This window comes from Poecilia latipinna, unplaced genomic scaffold, assembly GCF_001443285.1.
Source record: "Poecilia latipinna isolate Pla-1442-1.1 unplaced genomic scaffold, P_latipinna-1.0 Scaffold180, whole genome shotgun sequence".
Classification (NCBI taxonomy): Eukaryota; Metazoa; Chordata; class Actinopteri; order Cyprinodontiformes; family Poeciliidae; genus Poecilia; species Poecilia latipinna.
In genome coordinates this window covers 572,137-578,875 of record NW_015112796.1, presented here as the reverse complement: position 1 = coordinate 578,875, position 6,739 = coordinate 572,137, and the positions used below count along the sequence as shown (strand labels likewise).

At 39.6% G+C, this 6,739-nt stretch overlaps 1 protein-coding gene across 1 annotated transcript in view; it reads left to right on the top strand.

The window, feature by feature from the left end:
- Positions 1-431: 431 nt before the first annotated feature.
- Positions 432-6,739, top strand: part of frmpd1a (FERM and PDZ domain containing 1a) — a 45,489-nt gene continuing 39,181 nt past the window's right edge. Inside the window, exon 1 of the mRNA XM_015030395.1 lies at positions 432-761. The gene's annotated coding sequence lies outside the window, so the exon portion shown is untranslated. The remainder of the gene's footprint in view (positions 762-6,739) is intronic.

Genomic DNA, 6,739 nt, shown 5'->3' with positions numbered 1-6,739 from the left:
TAGTAGTGAAGAACTATCGCCAGCAGGGGGCGACACATACCTATTTTCATTCAACGAAATGTGCCATTATGTTATTTGTGTGAGCTAATCAGGTTGCGTCATTAATCTCAGTTTAAAAAATATATATTAAATGGTTTGCCTATTTATAATTTCGACTTTGAATATATTTTACCTTCTATCTCGTTTACTGCGCAGTCAGGAAGGCTGAAAAGCAGATTCGCACCCTGTAAACAGACTCTATTTCGCACAAGTGCAGGTGTGTAAATAGCGACGCCGACTCCAATATTTGTTTTCGGCTTGTGTCGGTTTAATGCAAACTTTAACTGGGTTTGTGTTTGACAGAGAGATGGAGAAGAGACGTGGAGAGAACAGTGCCAGAGAGAGAGAGCGAGCGCGACAGAGAAATTGGGGGGAAAGGGAGAGACAGAGAGAGAGAGAGAGAGAGAGAGAGAGAGAGAGAGAAAGGGAGATGGGATTGTTGATTGAGAAGATTACCGACGCTTAAGCACCTCACCCCGTCCCTTCGCATCACCTGCTCCGGGACCTATGTATGGACAAGCAGACGCTCCCTCTGATTTCTGCCGGAGGATGTGGCGCTCTGAAACCCCCAGGTGATATGGATTAACTGGCTTCTTCGCTGTCTGAGGAAGGTGCGGCTCTTTTGCGGCGACTCTCCAAGTTCTTCACCGTTACTAGGGCCGGTCGGGACGGCCCGCCCTGCGCTCAGGAGAGGATTATAGGACAGGAACAGCCGCTACTCGGTAAGGTCTTAAACCCTTGATGTTATACAGCCAACTAGACCCACTAACCACAAGACAGAAAGTGCCTAAAATAGATTAGAATTGATCGCAATTGTGTTGGTTTCCTTTCAGCGCATCTCCGTAAAGGAAATGACTAAAAAAAAATTAAAAAATAAAAAAAAAAAATAGGGAGAGAATAAAAATTGAGAAAAGATTAAGTTCCCAATAAGCTTCCGCCGTTGTTTTGCTGACTTGCACGGTGGTTCAGGTGGTGGCAATGTTGCCTTGCAGCAAGAAGGTCCGGGGTTCGAATCCCGTCCTGGAGTCTCTCTGTATGGAGTTGACATGCGTGGGTTCTCTCCGGGTACTCCAGCCATCTCCCACAGTCCAAAGACATCGACAATAGTGCTTGTGTTTGCGTGCACGGTGGTGGGTCTCTGTGTTGCCCTGTGAAGAACAGCCAACCTGTAAAAGGTAAATACCCCACCTCCTAACCATTGACCACCAGAGACAGGCTCCAGCCTCCCATTGAACCTGTGAGGATAAACAGTAGATGTTCTGCTTATCACAAATGTGATAATTAGGTGTTTATTATGAGGTTCATCTGTGCATTAAGTGAAAAAAAAAAACATCTACAGAGCTAATAAATAAATATAGGATCTTCAGTTTTCCTACCCCTACTCCTCCATGAGAGCCAGTGCAGCTTTAGGTGAGAGCTGCCAGTCTTTCATAAACTTACCTCAGTCAAGTAAGCAACAATGGGTAACCAAAAAGTGCTATGTTGACTTTTTATACCCTGGAACTATCTGACCAATCAAACTATTCAGTTCAGTTTCTATAGCACCAATTTGCAACAACTGTCTTGAGACACTTTTCTTGAGACAACATATTAATTTGCATACAGTACATACAGGAGTCTTAAGTAAATGATACCAATTTATTCCAATTCAGTCTAATCATATAGTCACATTTGAGTGCATTTTCCTAAATAAAAGTGAAAAAATTATCCTTTGAGATCAACTGAAAACAGATATATTTTTTGAGGTGGAGTTGGAAAAACTACAGAATGAGAATAAAGTCAAATTTCAGCTAGGAATTTGAAACTAAAGTACTGAAGTTGTATTTCACCTGACACCGACTTCATATCGATATTATCAATATTTTGAATTCATCCACCCACCTATAGTATTAGACACTCAAAAGCAAATGGGCAAAACTACTCACTCCTTAACCAAATCTAAGTAAAAACTTACGTTTAGTCCTCATGTAGCTCCTACAGATTTCTGATGCACCTTAAACCTGCGGGGACACAAAGAAACCTAAAAAGCAGGTGATGCTACAAAATCCCATGTTTGTACTCCAAAGAAAGCTGCTGTTATTTAGTCCCGTCAACTCTGGCAAAACGAGAACACTCGCTGCATCGTCTCTTTCTGAGCTTGTCTTAAGGGGTAAAACACACCTACCATGTAAAGAAAACATTACCGTGCTTCCACATTATCCAGTCAGCTTACTTCTCAATAATCATCTAATCAAATAATCAAATCAAACTAGCCAGAGGAACCGCTGTGCATCATACAACATCATGGATGTGTTAGTCCATTTTTGCCCCTCACAATTAGACTCACAAGAAGATAACTGAAAAATGGACAGTAAAGTAGAGAATAATTAAACTGGATTTCAGCATCCATTAAAAGTGTTTTTATTAGATTTAACATAGAACAGTGCAAACAAGCCTATAAACAAATGGCATGTGAGCGTCCTGTCCTGTTAGCTAACACAACTGGGCCTTCGTCAACATCTTTATCCATTTCCTAACAATCGTAAGAACACAATTCTAACTTAATTATCAGGGGTCATAATGTTATGCCTAATTGATCTAGTTGTATGGAAAACACTAGAAGTCGTCATGAGGGTAGATCTGCATCTGTCATTAGATACAAAGGCACTCAGACTACCACTGGCGGCTCTCGCAGCAAGCGAGTCAGTCATTTCGCTGTGTTCAACCACTGCTGAAGAATTGATGAACAGATTCATAGTACATACTCTGTGTGAAATGCGTTTTACTAATGCATCACTGCGCATGCTCACACACACACACACACACCCCCACACACGCACACACACGCACACACACACACGTTTGCGTGGCTATCTTTGTGGGGACTTTCCATTGACTTCCATTCATTTCTACAGCCTAAACCTTACCTTTACCCTTTTCCTAACCCTATCCATCACATACCTTACCCTAACCAAAACTCAATTCACACCTTAGTCCTAACCCTAACCCCTGACCCAAAAACAGGGTTTCCCCTTGTGGGGACCACAAGGAGCAATTGGTCCCCACAACGTAGTGTGTGTGTCAGGAAAATCGTCCCCACAAGGTATTACAAACAAACGCACACACGCACATGCATCTTATGATCACATAGTTTGCTCCATCATGCTGGAATACACTGTGTTGTTTCCACTGTGTCATGATAAGAAACGTGATCTTGTGCTCTGCGTGAATAGCTCGACTCCATCTGTACACTGACTGCATGTCCCAACCTCAGAGGAGGTTATTACCGTCCTGTGCTTTGTGCAGGGATGTTAATGAAAACTGAGTCCTGACACTCAAGAGCCGAAACAGAAGAAGAGCGAGGCTGCACGGCTGCGTTCTGACGGCCCTTCCTGCTCGGCTTTACTCATTTTTTATGATGTTATTTTTAGGTCGGACTACATTTTTGATGCTTCTTATTTGTCAAGTTTAATACTGAGACATAACTGGATGCTGTGTGCACGCCAGACGCTTTGTTTCTCTGCGTGCCAGCGTTCTTGTGCTTACACGTGGTAAAAATGCATTTTTGCATATTTTATCTGTCTTTCGGCAGCGTGTCGTCGCTCTTGGTTAAAAGTTTATATCTGTTACTGTATTAAAAAGCTGTGGGACTCGTAGCATTAGACTGTGCATTAAAAGTAGCTACGACTTCCCCAGATTGGTTCTGCAATGTACTGAGATTGCCCCATAACTTTGTTTTTGCAAATTAGATCTGAAAGCTTTGCTTTGTGAAATTGTTTTCAACGGTTTATTGTCATATCTGATCTTTCCCACAGCTTGTCAGACAAACACAGTGAATCTGAAGAGAACTTTCTGTAATGAGGTCCAAAATATTTTAGATTGACCCTAAGGGGTTCCCTGACAGCAGCAAGGATAGGTCCTGAAGTGCTTTTCACTGATAAATGTTTAAAAATAAACTGTACATCATTCATGACTGAATGGAAACTTCTGATTTTACATCAGTGGGACAAATCAGGATATTAATTGGAATTAGAGGGAATCTGTGTAAAACCTTTATTAAAAAAAAAAAACACACGGCTTGATGACTGGAAACCCTCTTTTTAATATAGTTTTTTTCAGGTGAGTCTTTGTTATGAATTCTGACACATATGTACAAACTGTGTTTGAAAGAAAAATCACAGCTAAAAACCATGGGGTAAAAACCATGTATTTAGATATGCAATCTGTTACAACCTCCGGACAAATAAGTTGACGGAGTCCCTGCAAATGTGAAACAAGTTTTTATTTATTGTCTCAAAAGTTTGTATCAGAGAAAGGGGTCATTAGGTTATACCAAATCTAAGAAAGAAATAAAACAGCAGCGTCTAACAGACATCTAGTCTGTGTGAAAACAAATAATAACCCAGATATTCCTATCTAACAACAACAACAAAAAAAAACTCACCAAAAATTTTACATGGGTAGGATCCAAAAACTTGCCTAGAGGTTTTAAGGAAAATGAACTTGCCTAGTTCTCTAACCGTCCCCACAAACCTGCAAGCAGAAGAAAACACACCTGAGCAGCAATGCAGGTGTGCAGAACAGTCATCAGCGAGGAGGAGGAGGAGGAAGAGGAGGAGGAGGAGGAGGAGAGGCCCAGTCTTCTTCTTCTGTGTAATGGCAGATGAAATCCATAGAGGTTTATTACTGCCACCTGAAGGTACAAGATCTAATAACTTCTTAAACCTGTTTCCCACTGGCCTGATAAAAACCCTCTACTACACTTTGCTTTGTACAGAGGGTCTGGGCTCTTGGCTATTGAGAAACTATTGCATCCTGGAGAACTGGATTCTGCTGAAGTTTCAAATTTGACCCAATTGCTAACGGTTGCCTGTTTTGCATTAAATTATCATAATTTACAAAATCATGCAAAGTTGGCAATTTTAATGGACTTTTAATGCAACCTTCAGAGCAACTTTGCATTAAAAGTGTCATTATTTACCGAATGACACTTCATGACAACTGTCATAAACATTCATAAAGGCTTCTTTATGTTCATGATAAGTGTTATGTCATGTTTATGACAGTGTCATGTCAGTCTTATGCACACCCCTTCAAATAAAGTGTTACCAAAACTCCAAATTAATGCCAATCTGCATTGTGATCCTGAGGGTGGATTATCGGACCTGGGCACATTTGCAGTTGCTCTGGATGTCCTTCGCTTGTAGATCTGTTTTCCATACAGCTTCTTTAAAGGCCCCTTTAAATCTCTTCTCAGACTCATAACCTGCTCCAATCCTCTCTGTGAAAACCTCAGACAACTCGTTTGATCTCACTGCAACAGTCTAGAGCACACCCACTGCTGAAATGGTTGTTAAATATCTGTATGGCTCAATATGTTGGAAGACATAGATTTTTTTTCCAGGAGCATCTATTTTCACATGACTGCATAATGTATGGCAGCTTTGGGATGCCTTAAAAAATAATCTATGTTTAAAAACTGGAATGTGGGCTTAATGAAAAGCATGTTTAATACCTGCTTAAAGGTGTCTTATTTCCAAATCTGGCAGCCAAGCCTTATTGGGATGTATATTCTAATTTATTGAATATGACTACTTGCGGGACGAACCTTTCATTCGCTTCTGTGAGGCTAATACAAGAATAAACATGCAGTTCACAGTGTGCATCGAACCAAGAACAGTTAAGTGCTGGAAAGATCAAATGGGACGTTATAAAAAGAAATCAGTGCCATTAATGGACCTGAGTTAAAAGAGCCAGTCTAATTGCCCACATGTTTGTGAATCTACACTCAGCTATTATTCATGGAAAAGTCAAAGGGTTTTTTTGCTAGAAAACCTTTAGAATGATGACTGGAAGTAGTTTACAGAGCCATTTGTGAGTTGAATAAATAAGAAAACAGTTTTCAGCACTGCTAAAATGAAAAGGCTGCCACTGGATTTATAATGGATTTATAGTGTTTCTGAATATGCAGACATTTTTACAGATTAAAAGTCTATATGGATGTGGCCTTTAAATTGAGCCCACAATCTTTTTAATTAATTTTTTCGATTAAGTAAACTAAATATTCAGCAAACAGCTGGAGGTACAATGGAACAGCTCGGAATAACCATATGCACATGTAAAACCAGAAACTTGAAAGTTTGTATCTAACCTGACTGAGCAAGCAATAATAATTTCAGTCTCTAGATGTAAAGAACTGATTCCCCAAAACATTTCAAAATGTATTTGCAGCAATTATTACTTCCACCATGTAGTGGGGCTGAATACAGAAGCACACAACAGTTTTTATAGTTTACATAATGGGGAAAAAAAAGAAAAATTTTTTCATTTTACATTTAGAGTATGTCCTGCTGTGTGCCGACTTACCAAGTAAAACCCCAATAAAACACTTTGAAGTCTGTAGTTACAGCATGAATGTAAAAATCTTAAAGCAGCAAAAGCATTTTGAATCATATGTGATGGTCAAGTGTCTGCAAAATATCCAAAATAATCAATCTGGTGAAATAAACAGCTCAGTTTTTGTGCACTAGTATTTATTTATTTATTTATTTATTTATTTTTAATCTATATCTTTCAGCGAGGTTAGGACAAACATACTGATACAAACTGAGTATTAGGTATTTGTTGAAGTTTCTCTATGTGTTTGGTTGGCAGATGAGCACTAGCTGAAATCCAGAGCTTATTATTTTCTGTATATTACTTGTTCAAAAGTGTAAAAAAA